The sequence below is a fragment of the Protopterus annectens genome, chromosome 12.part0 (assembly GCF_019279795.1).
Source record: "Protopterus annectens isolate FY-2018-M chromosome 12.part0, PAN1.0, whole genome shotgun sequence".
In the NCBI taxonomy this organism is placed as follows: Eukaryota; Metazoa; Chordata; order Ceratodontiformes; family Protopteridae; genus Protopterus; species Protopterus annectens.
In genome coordinates, this window is record NC_056746.1 from 244,160,615 (window position 1) to 244,182,309 (window position 21,695).

Consider the following 21,695-nt stretch of genomic DNA (forward strand, 5'->3'; position numbering starts at 1 on the left):
AGATGTTAGAGTGTATTCACTGTTGCAGTCATTACATTTGGGTAATCCTGCTGGCAGGTTGCCCTCAGCCGGCCTAAATTCCAAAGTCTTGGGTCCTATGTCGGCTGCTGTCACCCCTTCCCTGACGTCAGGTCGTCAGGGGTATAAAAGAAGTAGCCAACGCCATTTCTTCAGTTTTTCTTGCCCTACATGTCAGGTGCCCCCAAAAAGGGTAGCCAAACTTTATATAAATACACCAATACAAATTTTACCTTCACCTATAAGCAAATACACCACATAGGTAGTATAAATCAGAGAAGGAAAGATAAGATCCAAAAGAAAAAAGGGGGAAGGCGGGTGGGTAACCTGGACTGCAACAGTGAATACACTCGAACATCTACATTTAAGTGTACACAGCTGTACTATGTTCTTCGTGTTTCACTGTTGCAGTCATTACATTTGGGTAGAGTCCCAAAGCTATGGTTGGGAGGCTGGAACTAAACAGCTGTAGGAGTGGCTATGAGACCCTGCAGAACTGCAGTGGCAAAGCCTGCCCTGGATTTAGAGAAGAGTGGCAGATGATGATGCTTTGTAAAGGTGTGCATTGAACTCCAAGTAGCCGCCTCTAAAATGTCTCTGGTTGGTACTCCCCTGAGAAAGGCTGCTGAGGGGGCTGCAGCTCTGGTGGAATGAGGCCCAATTCCCTTAGGCACTGGCTTGCCATGGTGTAAGTAGCAGAAACGAATGCAGTGTCCTAACCACTTAGAAATAGTCTGCTTTGAGATAGGCTTTCCTTGTGATCCTGCAGCATATGCCACTAGTAATTGCTCTGTCTTCCTGAAAGCTTTGGTTCTGTCCAAGTAGAATCTAAGCTGTCTGTGTATGTCCAAAGAATGCAGAATTCTCTCCCCCTTGTTCTGTGGATTTGGGTAAAAAGTAGGCAGATGGATGGCTTGGTTAAGCGCCACACTGTTTAGGCATAAACGTTGGGTTTGTCCTCAGGGAGACCCGGTCTGGATGAAAAATGATGAAAGGTTCCACAGCCATGAGAGCCTGTAGCTCTGAAACTCGTCTCGCAGAAGTAATTGCTAAGAGCAGCGCTGTTTTCCAAGATAAGAGCATGTCAGCAGTAGCCGCTGGCTCAAAAGGAGGTAGGGTAAGCTTTTCCAAGACATAGTTGAGGTCCCATGCGGGTATTGGTAGTCTCCTTGGGGGCCTTAAATTTTTGGCTCCTCTGAGGTACTGCCTTAATAAAAGGATGAGAAAAAAAAGTGGTGGCTCTGTATTGTAATGAGCCAAAATGGCAGAGGCATGAATTTTAATTGATGAAAAAGATAGGCCTTTGTCCAGCATTTCAGTTAAGTATTGCAAAATCTGAGGAATATTTGGTACCGCTGTATCAGTTTCTTGTGCCTGGTTCCAGGCACAGAATCTCTTCCATTTTCCAGCATAAGACTTTTTAGTACTAGGCCTTCTGGCTTCCAGAATGACATCCATCACAGCTTTACTGAGAGGTGTTTGTTGTATGACTACATTATCCGCCATGCTGCCAAGTTTAATGTCCTGAGATGGCTGTGCATGATCTGATTGTTTTGCTGGGACAGTAGTCGAGGTATCTGAGGTAAGGCCCAAGCTGGGTATAGAGATAAGTTCCTTAGTATTGGATACCTGTACTGGCGTGGCCAGTCTGGGGCAATCAGTATCATCTTTGGCTTTTCCTGTCTGACCTTTAGGAGCACCTTGGGGAGGAGACGCAGTGGAGGAAAGGCATATACTGATAGGGTGTCCACTTTCCATGCTTGTCTGTGATAAGTCCTTGTGCAGAATCTTTTTAGTTGGTAATTAAGAGGGGAGACAAAATAGATCTGTCCGGGCATCCCCATTTCCTTGTTATCATGCTGGAGACTTGTGGATCCAGCTTCCACTCTTGGGGATCCATGAGGTTTCTGCTTAGTTCATCTGCCAGAGTATTTTCCTTTCCTGGCAAGAATTGTGCTTGCAGATGTATTTGGTAAGTCAATGCTGTGTCCCACAAGGTCATGGCTAGCCTGCAAAGGGGGTAAGAATGTGTGCCCCCCTGCTTGTTTATATACCACATGACCGTGGTGTTGGCTGTCTTTATCAGTAGTTGTCCCGAATGAAGTAGGTCCTTGAAGGCTGTCAGGGCATTTTGAACAGCTAACATCTCTTTTTGATTAATATGTAGATGCATTTGGTTTGAGGACCATGTGCCCTGAATGCATCTTCCTGCCATGTGGGCTCCCCAGGCATAGTCTGATGCATCTGTTGTTGGTGTCTGCCTGGCTGGAGGTAGTTTGAATGGCTGTCCCTTGTTTTGGTGACAAGCCATTGCGCACCATCGAAACTCCTGTTGCAGGCAGGGAATGAGAGTAATGACCGTTTCCAGGCTGTGGCAATGTTGAGTCCAAACACTTTTTAGGTACCATTGAAGTTTCCTCATATGCAGTCTTGCATATGGAATTAGTAGGATGCAGGATGCCATGAAGCCCAAAGCCTGCAGAATTTTTTTTGCAGATAACTGGGTCTTTGTTGCCAACATTTTGAAATAGGTAGTCAGTTGTCTTTGTTTGTCTGGCATGAGATAAGCCATCTCGGCAGTTGTATTCAAGCTTGCACCCAGGAATGTAATCTCTTGTCAGGGTACTAGTTTTGATTTCTTTTTGTTGACTGTGTACCCTAGGCATGTTAGAAGTCTTTTCACGAATGCCAGATGTTGAAGATGAATGTCCTTATTCTCTGCTTGAATGAGACAGTCATCCAAGTAAGGATATATTTGTATTTCTCTTTGTCTGCAGAATGCAATTACTGGTGCCAGGCACTTTGTAAAGACCCTGGGCGCAGTAGATAAGCCAAAGGGCAGTGCAGAGAATTGGTAATGTATTGAACCTGCCTTGAATCTTAAGTATCTTCTGCATGGTTGTCTGATTGGAACATGCAGGTATGCCTCTTTTAGGTCTAAAGTCACAAGCCAAGCATTCTTGCCCAGCATGCGCAGAAGCTGCTGCAAAGCCAACATTTTGAATTTTGGAATATCCATGAAAGTGTTCAGAATAGATAGGTCCAGTATCGGCCTCCAGGTCTTGTCCTTTCTAGGTACCAAGAACAGTCTTGAGTAAAAAGCTTGTCCCTGCTCTTGCTCTGGTACTTGTTGAATGGCCCCCATGTCCATGAGGGTTGAGACTTGTTTTTGTGCCTCTGCCCATTGATTTTTTGGCAGATCTGGCCAGCCATTTGCCTTTGGCAGAGTATGGAAATGGAACTTGTAGCCTTGTGACACTATGTTTAGAACCCACTTGTCCTGGGTTATGATGTGCCAATTTTGAGCAAAAAGTGCTAATTTTACCCCTAAGGGTGCTGCCAGAAGATAAATGCTTGGTGCAGGCAAGGGGAAGTCATTGAGACTGTTTTCTGTATGTTTGTGATCTGTCTTCTCCAGCTTTGGAGGTAGAAGCACCCCATTGCTTGGGCCTGTAAGAACCTTGCACCTGGGATCTGCCCCTAGGGTGTCTGGGTCTGCCCCTTTGAGAGCTGTCTGACACAGGAAAGGACCAATTTTTTGTAGGTCAGTGAGTACTAAACCTAGGTGACTGTACTTGTAAAAAATCTTTGACAGTCTGCATAGGTTTAGCTTTGTCCTCCATTTTCTTTAACACCTCTTCTGCCTTAACACCAAACAAAGTATCATGCTGTAAAGGTGCATCTAGTAATTTAACTTTAACATGATCAGGCAGATTTTGTTCCTTTAACCAAGCATGCCTCCTAATTACAGAACCGTTAGCTGCGGCCCTGCAGGAGGCCACCAAAGAATCAAAACCACATTGTAAACTATGTTTTCCAACTTGTTCTGCTGCATACAATAAATCCTGCATTTCCTTGTTTTCTGCACATTCAGAATTTAACAACATTTTCTGTTTAAGCAATCCCATGACATGTTGCTGATACTTAAGCATATGAAATTGACAGTTTAAGACCCTTACAGCCAAAGTTGTAGATGTGTAAACCTTTTTTCCTCATCTATCCAGTGCCCTTGAATCTCTGTCAGAGGGGTTGGGTTTTTGCCATGGAAGCCTCAACTCCCTTTGGACCCTGTGAAATAGTTTCTGGGTCAGCAGCAGGGTTTTTACAAAGAAATTTGTGTGAGTCAGGAACCCTGTAATATTGGTCAGGCTTAACAGGGGCTGGGGGTAAGGAGTCAGGGGTCAGACTAGACTCCGAAAACACATCTACAATGTCCAACACAGGTGGAATAGCTAGAGGCCTGTGCTGAGGTAGTAAAAGAAAATCCCTGAGCCTCTTTTTAGATTCTGAAAAGTCTTGGCTCTCCCAGTGGAAATGCTCCCCCATGGTATGCAAGGTTTCCCCAAAGGAATAGTCCTCAGGAGGAGATGCTTAAGGTATAGATTCTTCAGCATCAGAATCCTCATGGGGGGAAGAGAATATCCCTGATCAGAAGAGGAATCAGAAGAAATGGAAACCTGATATGAAGATTCATAGTCAGTGTCTTGCCTAGGCCTCTTATCAGGAGGGGGATGGGAACCCCTGATCAAGGTAATCATGTCTTCGGACATTTTGAGCATCTGTTTTTTGGGCATAGAGGCCTGTCCATGTGGCTCTTGAGTTTGTTTCCTTGCTTTAGAAGGTGCTTTAGTCTTTGTCTTTGAAGCTGAAGTTGTTTTAAATGTAAAGATGTTTAGGTCTGAATACACCCTCAGAAGCCGGTACCTGCTCAGCGGCTCTGGATCCATCTGAGAGATTAGCGTCCGAGGCTCCAATACCTTGAGTATCCAGCGGCATGGCCGACTCCACGTGGGAGTCGGTAACGGCCTGCGACTCTAAAGTAGCGGGCGTCAGGGGCTGCGAAAGCACCTCACTGAAAACCGGCGAACCGGCAACTGGCTTAGGAGAAGCTTCATTGTCGGTTTTGGGCCTCGGTTGTTTTTCTCTATCCTTTTCTTTAAATCTTTTGTAAACTCCGGTAGTCAGATGGCTATCCGATGACATTTCAGGATAATTAAACTGGTGTCCAGAAAAGTTTAAAGCAAAATCATACCGACGCTTAATAGTGCGTTGGTTAAATCTAGCACAAAACTGACAACCAGTAACGTTGTGATCAGGGCCTAAGCAAGGAATACAGTAAGAATGAAAATCCTTATGAGGTATTTGCTTACCACAAGAAATACAATTATTAACTTTTTCTGACAACGGTCTGGAGCAAGAAAAAAAGTTTCCCCAACGGGGTACTTAGCTTTATTGAAGACTTCGGATCTGAAACTCAAACACGAAAATCTCAGGAGTCAGCCGACCAGCACTTCAGAACTGCTTCTGCTTCGGGCACCGCACGGCAAGAAAGACTGAAGAAAATGGCGTTGGCTACTTCTTTTATACCCCTGACGTCAGGGAAGGGGCGACAGCAGCCGACACAGGACCCAAGACTTTAGAATTCAGGCCGGCTGTGCGCAACCTGCCAACAGGATTACCCAAATGTAATGACTGCAGCAGTTTAACACGAAGAACATCTGCAAAATTCCTTGTAGCAACTAGGGAATCTAAATCTTGAGGTAGCAGAAACAAAAGTTGATGGGTACTCACCAGAATGCTGAGTCTATAAGCAAAGCTCTGACTGCAGGGACAATCAGGACTTCTGGACTCACAATATATTCCCAGGCTTCTAGTGCTAGTAATGCACTGATGCTTTAGAATAAGACAGTTTTGGCATGAGTAAAACGGACAGATGAGGAGGAGAAAACAGCCGAGGAAAGAGGGAAGAATAATTCCCGCTGACAGACCTGTTCTTTCTCATACCTCCAACATTATGCTGAACACCCATAACTTGTGCATTTCATCTCAACAAGCTCCATATGCAGAAATCATGAGGACAAGATTCCCCATCTCAGTCTTTGGGGACTGTCCTACAGAGATATGCCCTTGATGACAATGGTCTCAGAGGAAAACATGGATATGGAGGTCACATCCAGTTTTAAGTGCTTAGAAAAAACTGTACAGGGCAAGCCAAAAGGCTGCTCTACAGATTCAGAGCCATCATGTAATGGGGCATTATGGAAGAAGGGTATGGACAAAAAATCACTCGGAACATCCTTGAAGGGACTTGCTACATTTTTTTAATTAAAAACTTCAACTGGAAACTACTTTGAATTACATTATATTCACTTTACTGCCTTCTATTACTTTTAGCAAAGAAGACCAACAACTGAACATTTTTTCTAAGGCTACTGGTTCTGTGCATATTACTACCTGTGCTGTCTCTAATATTCACATATGCAGAAGCTTCCCACTGCTTCGAATACTGTGGGAAGAACACCTGAATATGAACAGATTAGTTTAAATTTGAATCTTTGACTATGAAGGAAGAGTTGGTACTTAAACTCCTGTGGAATATCAGGCAAGGAGACAATGTGCACAGCGCCTGACTTGTACAAATCTACTGTGGAGGAGTTGCAACTGAGAAGAGAGAGTCCTCCATGACAGAAAGCCAAGTCTGGTGAAGCAGCAGGCTAGAAGGAAGGGGACTGAATTTTAATAAGATGAAACTGAATTTTTGACTATAGGCCAAAAACAGGTGATTTTTAAAGGTTCTGTAGTATCCTTACTATTCCCACATAAACTCAGATTCCTTCCCCAGCAATACAATGGTGTTCCATATCCCAACAGTCAGCTTCTGCTGACAGGGTATAAGCCATCTTAATCCATCCTCCTGCCTGCCTGATATTTAACTGGCACCATACTCAATCTCCACTCTAGAAAACAGTGAAGGACATAGGGAAGGTGGGAAAGGTAAGGGGATACATCTTCCATACGGTTGCCCATCCCAAATGAAAAAAAAAATACTCCCTTTATTCTGGTACACCTTCACAACAGATGGCTTTAAGAGAAGCCATAATAACAGAGACCATTCTCACACAATAATTTGACACTGAAGAACAATGCAAGTCTTTCTGGAGGCAGACACAGCAGATTCTTCAGATAAAGGAGATGCAAAAGGGGACCTACAAGAGAACCCCAAAGGAAAAGAAGCCATGTTCACCTGGACCAAAAAGAAGCAATGAGAACCACAGCTTTCCAGAGACTCTTGGTGTGGCCAGAAAATGTGGTCTTGAGACAGAGAGAAGGTTAAAAAAAAAAAAAAAAAAAAGGAGTTCTCTTAGGCCAAAGCTGACTCAACACATCCCTGCTATTAAAAGTGGAAGAGGGAAAGACAGAAGCAAAGCTTCTGATGTTTGGAAATGTTTACAGAATCAAAAGGGTTACAGACTAGCAATACCTATTTCTTGAAAATCATGCTTAGTGCAGATGGGAAGTGATCACTCATGACTTGAAAACGTTTCTTCTCAATATGTCAGCTAAACAGTTGATCTCTCATGAAATATGGAATGTACAGAAAGTTCTTTGGCTCTGAAATACCAGTCCCACAGCTTCAAGACCACTCAAAATAAAGGATATGAATAAATGCCCCTTTGTTTTCTGATGTTCTGGACAACTGCTATATCCAAATGAATCAAGACTGGACCTGCCTAAGTGTAATGCCTGAAGTAGTAACTGGACAGTAACCATTACGAGCACTCTAATGTGAATACTTGCTAAGGGATTGTAGACTGAGGCAGAGTCTATATACCCTTTGGTATGGTCACCACCAAACTAAAGTTAGAGGCATTCATAATAAGAATCTTAATAAAGGGGTAGACCACCAACAGAAATGCTAGTGACAGCCATCAATGGAGATGTTTTTTGCAAGCTCTTGACATTTTTAACAAGGTAATAAATGGACTGCAGTCTCGAAACCACTGTCCTCTCACTGTCAAAGGAAGTACCTTCACAAGAATGGGTAGTGAAACAGCCAAACGCTCCATACTTCTCGGGCAAAGTCTGGTAGGAGATGGTTGCAACAGAAACTGGAATACAGTAGAAAGGATGGCTGAGACTCCTTCTACAGGTAAACATGCCACACATCTTAGCATCTATGGAATAGTTTATGAAAGTCAAGAGTTGCAGAGGTGTCAGGACATCAGGTGATTGTAAGGAAATCAAGAGTCTGAATCACAGAAGTACAGTTGTGAAAAATATTACCATAACAGTAGATGTCCTTCTTTTCACTGTTGCAGTAATCTTTACCCAAGGGATCTCCTGCCAAGGATAGTCCAATGTCCAGCCAGTATACCAAAGGCTTTAGATCTTATAGGCACCATACATCACACGTATGCTCCCTGCACAAGGCAAAGGGCATAGAGTATAAAGGTGATGTACAGATGCAAACACTTAGAACTGAGAAGCCCCAAGAGGAATAGAATACCCTCAGGGACAAAAGAGAGCATGTACATCCAGAAGGAAAAAAGGGCAGAAGGAAAAGGAAATAAGGGCCCCTCAACCGGGAGGGGAACAAAAAGTCAAGACATGATCTACAAAAGAGGGGGAAGGGGGGAGGAACAGAATATTGCAACACTAAAAAGAAGTACACCTATTATGTCCTTCTACATCACTGCTGCAGTGTTCTTTACCTAAGGAATAGTACAAGAGATAAGAAGCCTGGAGGGAGGAAGGCACAGAAGAGCCCTCTACAACCCCATGCAGGACAGCCCTGGCAAAGCCTGCCCTGGCCCAGGAAATAACACCCAATTTGTAATGTCTAGTGAAAGCATGAATAGAGGACTAAGCAACAACCTCAAGGATGGAGCTGGTATCCAAACCCTTGAAAAAGGCACCAGAGGAGGCAATTGCCCTAGTAGAATGTGCCTTTAAAGATGAAGAACGACATTTACCATGAAAAGAATAAAAAAGGAAATGGCCTTATTAATCCAGTAGGAGATGGTTTGCTTAAAAACAACCAATTTTAAAGTCTTGGGATGAAAATAAACAAAGCTGTTTTATCTATCTAAAAAAAAATACCCGTGCTGTCTATTCAAATCCAAGGTGTGAAGAACCTTCCCACTAACAGACTGCAGAGAAATAAAAATGGAAGGAAAATGAATAGACTGATTAATTGGACATATCAGTACGAAGAGACATCCTGTCTCTATGAAAAACTAAAGAGGAACAGTCATGAAAGCCTGAAGTTCAGACACTCTGTTGGCTAAAATAAGAGCCAAAAGAAAACAAGTCTTCCAAGTATAATGCTGTAAAGGAAGCTGAAGAAGCAGGCTCAACAGGAGTCTAGGTCAATTTTCATGTACAAAACTGAAGTCCCATGAAGGTGGAATAGGCTTCCTGGGAGGTCTGATATGAAGGACACCTTTAAGAAATTGCTTGACCTCAAACCAAGAAACCAGAAGAGGAGTCAAGGACAGACTAGCAGAAACTGCTGATAGGTGAGCTTTAACTGGAGAATATGCTAACCCAACATGGAGCAGATCACACAAGTAAGAGAAAACCAGAGGAACCTCAACAGATAGGGAATCTTCATGGCGAGAGTGGCACCAGGCAGAAAACCTTTTTCCATTTGGACATGTATGCTTTTCTGGTACTGGGTTTCCTGGCCTCCTTCAGAACATGGAGCATGATCTCAGGAAACAAATGCCTAAGAAGAATCAAAACCCTAATACTCGCAGTGTTATCTGAAGAGTGGACAGGTGTGGATGGATAAGAGATCCCTTATCTTGTGGGAGAAGATCCACCCGGTGAGGTAACTTGTGGTGACTGCCCCTGCCTAAGACAGAAAGAAGGGGGGCAATGTTGTCTGGGCTAAAAGGGAGTCACTAGCAATATTTTAGGAGAGACCTGCCCAATCTAGTGCAGAACTTGAGATAATAGAGGAAGGAGGTGATGCATACAGAAACATTCCCTTGTACTGAAAAGACAGGGTGTCTACTTTCCAAGTCAGAGGACTTACTACACTGGAACAGAACAGAAGAGGTTATCTGTTAAGTGGGGAAATAAAAAGATCTACCTGAAGAATATCCCACTGATGGACAATGTCCAGGATCACATCCCTGTGAAACATCCATTCGTGAGCCTATGTGAGACTGAGCTCTGAGGGAATGTAAACCACCTGAACAGTCACTTGATACTAGGCAGCTAGATCCCAGACTTGAGCTATTCTGCAAAGGAAACAGGACCTCATGCCTCCCTGCTTGTTGGCATACCACATTACAATGGTATTGTATACAAAGACTTTAAGGGGCCAGGGATGAAAGAGGGAATGTAAAGCTTTCAGAGCCAGAAGCTGAGCTCTCATCTCTTTTATGTTGATATGGTCTAACCTCGGACGAGGAGGCCAGAGACCCTGTACATTTAGGAGTTCACAAGAAGCTCCCCACCCCACATCTGAGGAGTCTGAACAGCTCATGAAAGGGAACTGGAGCCTGAAAAGGAAGTCTTGGATTGACAGAGGGAAGGCTTGGATTGAGAGAGGGTTGATGAATCCACCACTGAAGCTCGAGTTCGAGACATGAAAGAAAAGTAACAGGGAACTCCAGTGGGTAGCAATGTTGGAGCAACATTGATACAAGGTACCACTGAAATTTCCTCATACTGAGTCTGGCGAGAGGAAGAATGGGAATAGTGGTGGCCATATATCCCAGAACCCTGAGAAATTCTCTGGCTGTGACAGGAGAGAGAAAGAAGAGACCGGAAAAAGGTGGTCAGACAGAGAACCTTAGGAAAAGGGACAGATGCCAGCATAGAACAGTATGAAGCCTGCATCTAAAGAGACATGATCCCGGGAATGCATCAGGACTGATTTCTAGAGGTTTATGTTAAAACGCCAGACTGTGTGGAAGCCAAATGGTAAACTGGAGATCCTGCAACAGATGGTTGGGAGAAGGAGCTTGAATAAACAGGTCATCTAGACAGGGAAACATCTGTTATCTTCCAAAGTCTATAAAATGCAATGACAGCAGCAAAGCATTTAGTGAATACCACTGAGGCAATAGAAAGGCCAAAAGGCAAAACAGAGAACTTAAAATGCAAGGAAGAAACAAAGAAACATAAAAATCTCCTAATCAGAGGGTGAATGGAGATGTGAAGGTATGCATCTTTCAGGTATAGAGAAATAAAAAAGGCCTGGGGAAGAAGAAGAGGAAACCAGGACTGAAGAGAAAACATTTGGAAAGAATGAATCCTGAGAAAGGTACTGAACAGAGAAGCATCCAGAATTGGTCTCAATGTACCCTCCTCCCAAGGAACCAAAAACTATTCTGGAGTAAAACCCTTTCCCCACCTGGGCAGGTGGAACAAGTTGAATGGTACCCTGATTCAAAAGGGATTGCAGACCTCTGGAAAGTGAAGAACCTCTTCTCAAGGAGGCTGAGGAATACCTGAAAAGGGAGGAAAGGATTTCCAAACCATGAAGTATCCCTCACAGATAACCAAGAGTGAGGTGATCTGATGCCAATTTGGAAGAGATAAAAAGGCAGAGAGACAAGAGGACCTGGCCGAGGGGAAGGGATGGCCAGGCATCATATAAAAAATGCTTGTCCTGAAAAGAAGGTTTCTGGAAAGGAAGAGTCCAAGTAAACTTAGCAGGAGGAACACACCTAGAACCCTTCTTACCTTTAAGAGGGGGGCAAGTCTGTCTACGAACAAAGGCAACTTAGAAAGATAATTCATCTGGAATTTGAGGATAGGAGAGACAAAAAATGTGTTCCAAGGCCTTGCCCTTCTCCTGGAGAAAATTAAACAAGTCATCATCAGCGGTCTCAAAGAGATTTTTGTTGTCCAGAGGGGCATCCAAGAGCTTGGGCTTAATACCATCAGTTAAAGCCTGAAGATGTAGCCAAGAATAATGCCTCATCATTGAACCAAAAGCAGCAGCCCTGCAAGAGGCATCAGCTGCATCACAGTTGCACTTTACTGAGTGATGGGCAACCTGAGAAGTGGACTCCAGCAGGGAAAGGGCAGAAGCTTTCCATCAGAATCCAGAAGGTCAGAATCCAGAAGGTCAGGCACCTCCTTAGATACCTGGGAAAGGAAGGTCATAACATACCCAGTCATAGGAGTCTTGTAATTAAATGGCCCTAAAAGAATGGCAGCAGTATAGAGTCTCCTGCCCAACCTTTCCATGGCTCGATTATTCTCATCAGAAGGAAGAAACGTAGTAGATCGAAACAGCTTACAGGGTTTTTCAAAAGAAACTACGAACACTGAAGGATCAGCAGAAGGGCACTTAAACTTACAGTTCTCATGAACCTTGTAGAACCCCATCAGGTTTCTTTGGTGTTGCAGGCAGAGAGTCAGGACTACACAGGCAACAAAAAAGGTATCCAAAAGGGCAGAGACATGGGAACAGTCCTACTTAAAATATTTCATCATATCGGCAATAGTATCCCCAAGAACACTCTTCCAAGGGGAGAGTCTGGACAGAAAGAATTCACCTCTTTCGAACCATCGTCCAGACAGGAAGGAATCTGGGATTCTTTTCCAGAAGCCAAGTCAAAGGACTCTAATTCCCTAGGCCTCTTAACAGGAGAAGAAGGCCTGGGGGGCAAGAACAGACACCCCTTGAAGAGACTTCAAGGCCATTAAAGCATTACCCCCCCCCCCCGAGTAAAATCCTGCCATTTATGCTATGAACAACAGGGGAAATATGTTCAGTTTTCTGCTTCTTTTTCTGTGAGATGTCACCCAAAAAACCCTCGGAGGTTCAGACCTGTGATGAGATTCAATAATGGTGGTCAGTATTTTCTCCCTTACTAAAACCGGAGGAAATTCCCCTTGGTTGCTTGGATATTATTACCTAAGGTGCCTCCTCTACGTCAGATGCAGACTTGAGAAAATCCTCTGTGGACATAGAAAATTCAGATCTATGACAGCTTCCAATAGGGTCGCTGCAGATAAATCCAGCACCAGATGGCCTTCAGGGCTTTCACTAGCCCCTAGAGAGATGTCTAGGGAGGTTGGACAGCAACTGGATCAGGCCTAATCTTTTTGGCCTTCCTCTTGGCAAACAGCTAACCCTCGGGATGGGAGGATTCTGCTATAGCATTCTGAGCCAACATATTAAGTCATTGACTCTCAAGATATATGGACAAGGAGGAAAGATAATTATGCACGGTCTTAAACAAAAACGCTTAGCAGATATAGCACTGCTTATGGCCATGGGAGGCACCCAAGCAAAAGGTTGTGATGGTCTTCATGGGGAAATCTCTCTCTCACACTGACATTTTATTGTCTTGGATGGCATGAATACAAATAGCATGCAAAATAGAAGGAGAAAAGAAACCCTAAGAGTACATTTATTTGAAAGTGGCTTGGCAACCAGCACAGCAGAGAGGCATTCACAGCAACATTCGACAATGGTGTTCGGACTGGCGACAAAGAAGTTCTGAGTGTTTGCATCTGTACATCACCTTTGTGCTCTACACCTTGTGCAGGGAGCATACGTGTGACATACAGGAATTATAAGATCTAAAGGCTTTGGTACACTGACCAGACATTGGGCTATCCTTGGCAAAATGTCCCTTAGGTAAAGAATACTGTAACAGTGATATCAAAGGGCATCCCCTATGCAATACACGACTGTCTGACCTTCATCTAAGTGTAGAACAGTTCGCAGGTGTGTACTAGGTTAATGGCCCTGGAGCCTTTACAAGCCTAGCCCATAGGATTACCTTGGCATTGTGCCACCTGACCTTACTTCCCTTTGCCTCTGTCGAGTAAAGCCACTGGAGTGATCCCTGGGCTGAATTTTCTATTTCCCAGCCACTCATCAAGATTTCTGTTGAAGAGGGCTAATGTGGTGCTCTGTCTGACATGTATGGGAAGTTTATTCCATAACATGGGCAGTCTCTGGGTTATGAACCTGTCCCTCCAGCATGTTCCGTTGATTGTGGTAATGAGGTTGAGGTCTCTGAAGCATGTGGTACGGAGGGATTGGGATTTCTTCAGATGTAGCATTCACCAGATTGAGTAAGGAGAAGGTCACAGTAAGCTGCCTGTCGGGCACTAGAATCCGCCACATAACGCAAGCACTCAGGTCACTCAACAGCAAGTACAAGTATGACTCATTCATTGTCCATGCTGGTGTGAATGACCTGAGACGTACCTCCCTGGACTACATGAAAAGAGACATAGAGGAGCTCTCTGATTATGTAACCCAGGCTGGTATGACCCTGACCCTGAGCAGTATCCTACCTTCACCAAGAATGATGCCACAATACAGAGACAAGATGATCAGCTTTAATAATTGGCTTAATTTCTGGTGTCATTCAAAGGGGATCCAATGTCTGTCTGCCTGGGATGACATGCTGGACAAGCCACGCTGCTTCACAAGGGATGGCTTGCACCTGTCACCCCTAGGCTTCCGGATATTGGCAAAGGCTCTTGCCACCCCCATAGTGCCTTTTTTAGGCAAGGCTCAAATTCTAAACCTACCACCCTAGAACACAAAAAAGAAAAAATACTAAGGGTAATGCTGCTCAATGCCAGAAGTCTCAACCTCAAGATGCACGCACTCGAAGCCCTTCTCAGTATGGAGAACATTGATGTCTGTGCTGTGACTGAAACTTGGTTCAAGGCTCCTGGGTGCACCCCAGCACTATCAGGTTTTACCGCATATCATGCGTTCCGGCCCCAAAATCCAGACCACACCACAAAAGGGGGGGGGGTATCCATATTCATCAAGGATACCCACACCTCCAGGTTGGTGGCAACGCACGAAGCATCGGAGACCATCCAGGTGCAATTAACCATAGGCAAGACTGCTCTGCAATTTGTAGCTTGTTACAGGCCACCCTCTCAATCTCAGGAAACTCACACAGCTTTCCTGAAGACACTGGAGGGTATAAATGTATCTCCAAACACCATCATATTAGGTGATTTCAACTACCCAAATATGGACTGGGATCATTACTCAAGCTCCAACACTCTAGCCCAAAGGTTCCTAGAGTTCATAAACTCTAATGCCACGGAACAACTAGTCACCATCCCCACAAGAGGAGAAAACATACTAGATCTCATCATCACAAACATGGGGACAAAATGTTCAACACCGGAAGTATATCCATCATTGGTGAGATCAGATCATAAACTAATCTCACTGGAAGTCCATATCCCGCCCCCATCCAAGATAAATAAGATCACAGTGAAGAACTTCTCAAAAGCCGACTTCACACTTCTTAAGACTGGTGTGGTATCCTTCAAAGCCCCCGAGCCAATGGAAACCACTACCCAAGCCGCTGAATCACTTGCAAATGCCTTCTACAAGCACCTCCAGGACTGCATGGATCAGGCAATCCCAAATAAAACAAAGACCCTTACCACCAAAGGCAAGCGCCCAGTCTGGCGGACACCAGCCATAAACAAGCTCTACAATAAAAGGAGAAGGCTACTACAAGATAGAGCAAAATCCTTAAAAGGGAAGACACCCTTGATCATTATAAGTAAAAAAACTACGATCACTCATAAAATCATCCAAAGCAAATTTTGAGAGAAGTCGCCAAAGACACAAAAGACAATCATAAGGCCTTTTTTAGCTATGTTAGAAACCTGGGTGGAAACTCCCAGATATGCTCAGAATTAGTTCAAAATTATGCAAAAATCACTGAACCAACAGACATTGCCAACATACTGGCTGACAGGTTCAGTGCAAATTTCTCCCCCCCTCCCCCCCAAAAGGAGAGATATCTATCCCAGCGAAATGTAGCCTCCCAAACATCTCATATGTATAGGTGAAAACTGCTCTCTCAAAGGCGAAAAACACAGCATCTATGGGACCAGATGGTGTCCCAGGCTGTCTGCTCCATGAACTCAATGAGGAATTAAACCCGCATTTAAGGCAGCTGTTTAATCTTAGCCTCACCTCAGGATACATACCCAAGGAGTGGCGTACGGCAACTCTGGTCCCACTTCACAAAGGCGGTGCTTCCACGGACCCTGGAAATTACCGCCCCATTAGCTTAACAAGCCTGGTCTGCAAAGCTATGGAGAGGATCATAATGGAACTCATAAATAAAGACATAGGGGACTTACAGACATTGGATCAAACCCAGTTTGGCTTTGTCAAAGGCAGATCATGCCTTTTAAACTTGGTTGACTTTTTCGAAACAGTCTCAAAGGCCATTGATGAGGGCAAGGCAGTCTACACAGCCTACCTGGACCTTGCAAAAGCTTTCGACACAATACCCCACTCGGGTATCATTGAAAAACTCACCAGCCTAAATGTAAACCCATACGTCACAAGATGGGTTGCAAACTGGCTAAGTGACAGAACCCACAGGGTCACAGTTGCTGGTGCCATGTCAGACTCCAAGCCGGTCACAAGTGGTGTCCCACAGGGCTCAGTCCTGGGCCTCCTCTTGTTTGGAATCTACTTTTCAGAAGTACAGGCAAACACAGGAGGATTATGGCTGACAAAGTTTGCAGATGACTGCAAACTGGGTGCCATAGTTGAAAACACATCAGACACAGATATCCTTCAGAAGGGTCTCATAGAAACGGATAACTGGTGCCAGAGCCATGGCCTAAAGTTAAATGCCAAAAAATGCATAGTCATACCCTTCAGAAAAAACAAGGTTACCCCCCTAGCTACCATATAGGTGGCAATCCACTAAGCACAGAAGAGGTTATCAGGGATCTGGGGACCCAAGTTGACAGTAACCTCTCCTTTGACACTTACGTTGCCAAAGTAGTTAGGAAGACCTTCTACATTGCCCACCTGATCATGAAGGGATTCACATCCAGATCAAGGGAGGTCATTGTTCCCCTGTACTCATCACTCATCAGACCAATGATAGAGTACAATGCCCCATTCGGAATGTATCTTACCAGACACCTGCAGCAATTGGAAAGACCCCAAAAATTCCTCACCAAAAGGATAATGGGTCTCAAAACTATGTCTTATGCTGCCCGACTGAAGGAACTCCAGCTCTATTCAGTCGCATACCGTCTGCTCAGAGGTGACTTGTGCCTGACATACAAGGCCATGTCCAACCCGGAATTAATGGACATGCTCCACCTCAAAAAATCTAAATCCACCAGAACTACAAGATCAAGAGACCTAAGCCTTAACACGGTTATAAATAGGACGTGCTGGAGGGACAGATTCATCACCCAGAGACTCCCTATGCTGTGGAACAAAATCCCGGTACATGTGAGGCAGAGCACCTCACTGGCTTTGTTCAGGAGAAATCTTGACCAATGGATGGGAGATCACAGGTTTACCCCGGGGATCACCTCTGTGTCACTGCTGGACAGAGGCACGGCAAAATAATGGGCATAGCATCCTTCAACTTAAGGGGTGGTGAAAGCCACAAAACTTTGGGCTAGGCTTATAAATGCCCTAGGGCAGATAGCTTAGTATAAACCTATGAACCTATGAACCCAATAGAGCTGCGTAAGACATGGCTTTGTATAGAGCTGCGTAAGACATGGCTTTGTACGTCAAGCAAAGATAGTCTCTAAGTAGGCGATATGAGGGAGAGAATAGTTGGGTGTTTTTTTAGTCTGTCCATATAGGACAAATGTTTAAGACCTAGGATCCTCTTTGTGAGGTACTTTTGTGGCCTCTCCAGTTGTTGCAGGTGTTTAATGAGGTACATGCAAATGGGGCATTGTACTCCATGAGTGGACGAATGAGGGAAGAGCAGAGGGAGACCATGACCTCCTTCTTCCTGGATGGAAAACCCTTAGTAATGAGATGTGTCACACAGAAGGGCTTTCTGACCACAGTGGCAATGTGGTGGTCAAAAGAGAGGTTGCTGTCAACCTGTGTTCCCAGATCTCTTATAATGCCTTCTGTGTTCAGTGGACTACCATTGATGTGGTAATTCATGGGAATCGGGTTTTTCTCATAGGGGATGACAGTACATTTTTTGGCGTTGTGTTTAAGGCCATGGTTCTAACACCAGTCGTTGGTCTCAGCGAGGCCTTTCTGTAGGATGTCAGCATCACTTGGGGAGTTAATAATAGCTCCCAACTTGCAATCGTCTGCGAACTTTGTCAGCCAGAGTCCTTTCCTGTTGGCCTGGACTTCAGAGAAGTACATACTAAACAGGAGAGGACCCAGGACCGCAACCTGTGGGACTCCACACGTGACTAGTCGACAGTCTGACTTGGACTCCGCTACTTTCGCACTGTGGATTCTACCTGTGAGCCAGTTTGCAACCCACCTAGTAATATAGGGGTTGATGCCTAGTTTAGTGAGTTTTGCTATGATTCCTGAGTGGGGAAATGGTATCAAAGAGCTTGGCCAGATCAAGGTAGGCTGTATGAACCTCCTTGCCTTCATCCACAGCTCTGGTGACTGACTCAAAGAAATCAACCAAGTTGAGCAGGCATGATCTACCCTTCACAAAACCAAACTGTGTGGGATCCAGAGTTTGGAGAGTCCCTATATCCTTGTTTATTATGTCCATGATGATGCATTCCATAGCTTTGCATATCAGACTTGTCAGGCTAATGGGGTGATAATTCCCAGGGTCTGTAGTCACTCCTCCTTTGTGGAGAGGGATGACTGTAGCAGTGCACCATTTGGTAGGGACAAAGCCTGAGGTGAGGCTGTGATTGAACAGGGCACACAGGTGAGGTGCTAGTTCACTCTGTAGTTCATGTAGAACACAGCCAGGGATATTGTCAGGTCCCATAGAAGCTGTATTCTTGGCCTTGGACAGTGCTGTTTTAATCTGTGCAGCAGTAACACTGAGTGCCTGGCAATCTATTGGTATTGTGACTGGTCCCTTGGGGGGGGGGGGGTAAAGTTGGCACTGAATCTGTCGGCCAGTATATTGGCAGTATCTGTTGGCTCTGTATAGGAGGTACCATTGTGCAGCAGCTCAGACCAAAGCTGGGTATTGCTATGGAGATTCTTTACATAACTATAGAAGACCTTGTGGTTGTCTTTACTATCTGCTGCAATTCTGTTTTCATAGCTAGCTTTAAAGGATTTGATGAGAGATTTCAACTTTTTGTTGAGGCTGATAAGGGAGTTTTTCCATTCTTGGAACTTCAGCTTATTCCGCATCAGTTTCCTCCTTCTGTTGTAGAGTTTGTTTACGGCAGGGGACCACCAGATTGGCTTCCTATTTTTGGAGGAGTGCATCTTGGTTCTATTGGGTATGGCGAGATCCATGCATTTGTGTACGTGTTCATACAGTGCACTCGTATACGATTCGGCGGTCATGCAACTGATCTCCATTTGCATGGGTGCAGTGAAGTTAGCCACCTCTGTTTTTAGGAGCTCAAAGTTAGCTTTGGAAAAGTTTTTCATGGTGGTTACCTTTGTGGGGGGGGGGGGGGGTGGATTTCCAAGGTGATTAGTTTGTGGTCAGAACTAACCAGGGGGGAGTTTGCTATTGGTGTAGAGCAACGGTCGCCCATGTTACAGCTTAAGGGCACTGCTGTGGGGGCTTCTTTTGCCCCCATTTATGCCGACCTTTTTATGGGGTATTTAGAGAAAATGATTATTTATGACAACGGTCATAATTTTTTTTGGAGGAAATTGATATTTGGAGGAGGTTATTAGATGATTGTTGGTTAGTGTGGAAATCTGATGCTCAATATTTGTATGAATTTGTTGAATAGCTTAATGAAAACAAATGGGGCATCCAATTCACTTAAAACTTTGATAGGCAGTCCATCTCCTTTTTGGATGTGTTGGCAAATAAGCAATCGGAGGGCACACTATCCTCCACATTTTATCGCAAATCTTTCCATTCCAACAATCTTTTGCATGCAACCAGCAGTCACTCATCTCACATCATTCATACTATTCCGAAGTCTCAGCACATGAGGATTCGTAGGATTTGTTCCAGTAATGAGAATTTTGTTAAGCAAGATGAGGAATTAACTCAGAGGTTTGTACAACATGGTTATAATGTATCACACTTGTTTCTAACCAGTAAATAAAAACAAATGGACAGAGGGGATCTGTTAAAATACAAGAGTTATGATCAACAAGAATGTCATCCTATTAGATTTATCATCAGTTATGGCAGAAAGACACATTTTTATGCATATTATACAAAGCCATTGGGGTATTTTGCCATCGGATGAATGCCTAAGCACATTCCTGGAGAATAGATGCCATTTTTCTTTTAGGAATGGCAAAACCATGGGTGGTTATTTTAACCATTATAAGCGTAGTCAACCAATTTCAGTATCCAAACAGGTTACCATTTAAGGTGATAAAGTGGTGGGTTGTTTTTCTTTCAGACACTGTTCATTTCATATGCATATGGTTCAAACTAAAGAGTTTTCATCTAAAAATACACCACGTATATTTAATATTAATCTTTTTGATAATTGGAACACAGCTTGGGTAATCTACCTAGTAATATGTACTTGCTCTGCCTTTTATATACGGCAAACTTCCAGACCTATTAAGTTTTTGATGTCTGAACATTTTAGTAGTATTAGAAATGAAAATCCCAATAACACGTTATATAAACACACTTTAAAAACACCCCTCTGCCCAATTTAGGTTTATTATTATTGACAAGGTTTGGGGGGATAGAAGTCATAAAATTGGTTGGAAAAATATTCTGAACAAGAAAGAAAAAGTACAGATATTCAGACTAGGGGGCTTGTTTTTACCTGGTTTGAATGAATGCCTTTAATTGGGCTAACTATATCGTCCTATAAAATGTTTCTTTTTTACAGCCTATGTGTACATTGATAAAGGCTTAGGGCCAAAACCAGTCTGCGGCTGTTTTTGTGACTTTTGAATAAAAGTCTGGTTCCGTCTCCTGTGGTGCTGGTCCACTTTTTGTTTTCATTGTTTAGTTTTTGGACCTGTGCACTAGCTGTCCATGCAGAGGTTTTTTTGGCTGAGATTATTATTGAGAGCCTCCGCAAAGGTGGGTGTGTGGTTTATGTTTTTAAGTAAAGACAGTGCTATTGTGTGTTCCTGAGGGCTATGTGTTCCATGAGGTGTGGTGAAAGTGTTGCCCTTCTCCTCTTGACCAGCTATTTCGGTCTTGGCTGGAGAGTGCGTGGCTTCCAATTTGGATATACAAGTGCATCTCTCGCAAGTCTGAGTGTTGGAAGGTAAGAGGAGAGGGATATCGGTGTACATGAGGCAGTTGCTACATTGCCTCAGAATGCCCAAGTTCACCAGGTTAATAGGAGAAAGCACAGGAAACTGACCTTTAGACATGCCTGGAGGGGTGTGCATTAATAAGTACTGGTGCTGTTTCCTTGTAGAAGGTTTAGTGCTGGTAGCACTTGTGTGCTACAATAATTTCTACAAGAAGTCTGGTAAAGTGCTAGATTAATATTAAAAGTGCAGGAGAGGAGAGAACTAGTAGATCTAAGGAAAAAATTGAAGATCAGACTTTGACACTGCTCAGAGGCCTACAAACAGTCCTGGATACAACAAATCTGTATCTGGACTAGACTAGTTACAGGAAAAGCGGGAAACAAGCACAAACGCGGGCTTTTAAACCAGAAAGTTAAAAGAGATGGAAAAACTGCCCAAACGACCAATATACTACAATTTCTGGGCCAGAAACCACTCCTCTTGTGGTAAATAGGGTACCTAGTGCTTACCACTCCCAATGATAAGATAGAATGCTTCACTCCAACACAGAAAGGCTAGGTGGGCTCAAAAGCTTACATACAGTCCTGGATACAGCAAATCTGTATCTGGACTAGACTAGTTACAGGAAAGGCAGGAAACAAGCAAAAAACTTTAGGGAGATTGTAGCAAAGTTTTTTTTTTTTTTTTTTTTTTTTTTTTTTTAGTAAGGTCGTAACGGAGGAAGGAGGAGGAGCAGAAGATAATTCAAGGTTAAGAAACTAAGTGGGTTGGCCTT

At 43.9% G+C, this 21,695-nt stretch overlaps 1 protein-coding gene across 1 annotated transcript in view; it reads right to left on the reverse strand.

Annotated features, from left to right (window-relative positions):
• PIGQ (phosphatidylinositol glycan anchor biosynthesis class Q) overlaps positions 1 to 21,695 on the reverse strand; it is a 631,353-nt gene that overhangs the window by 536,524 nt on the left and 73,134 nt on the right. The window lies entirely within an intron of this gene.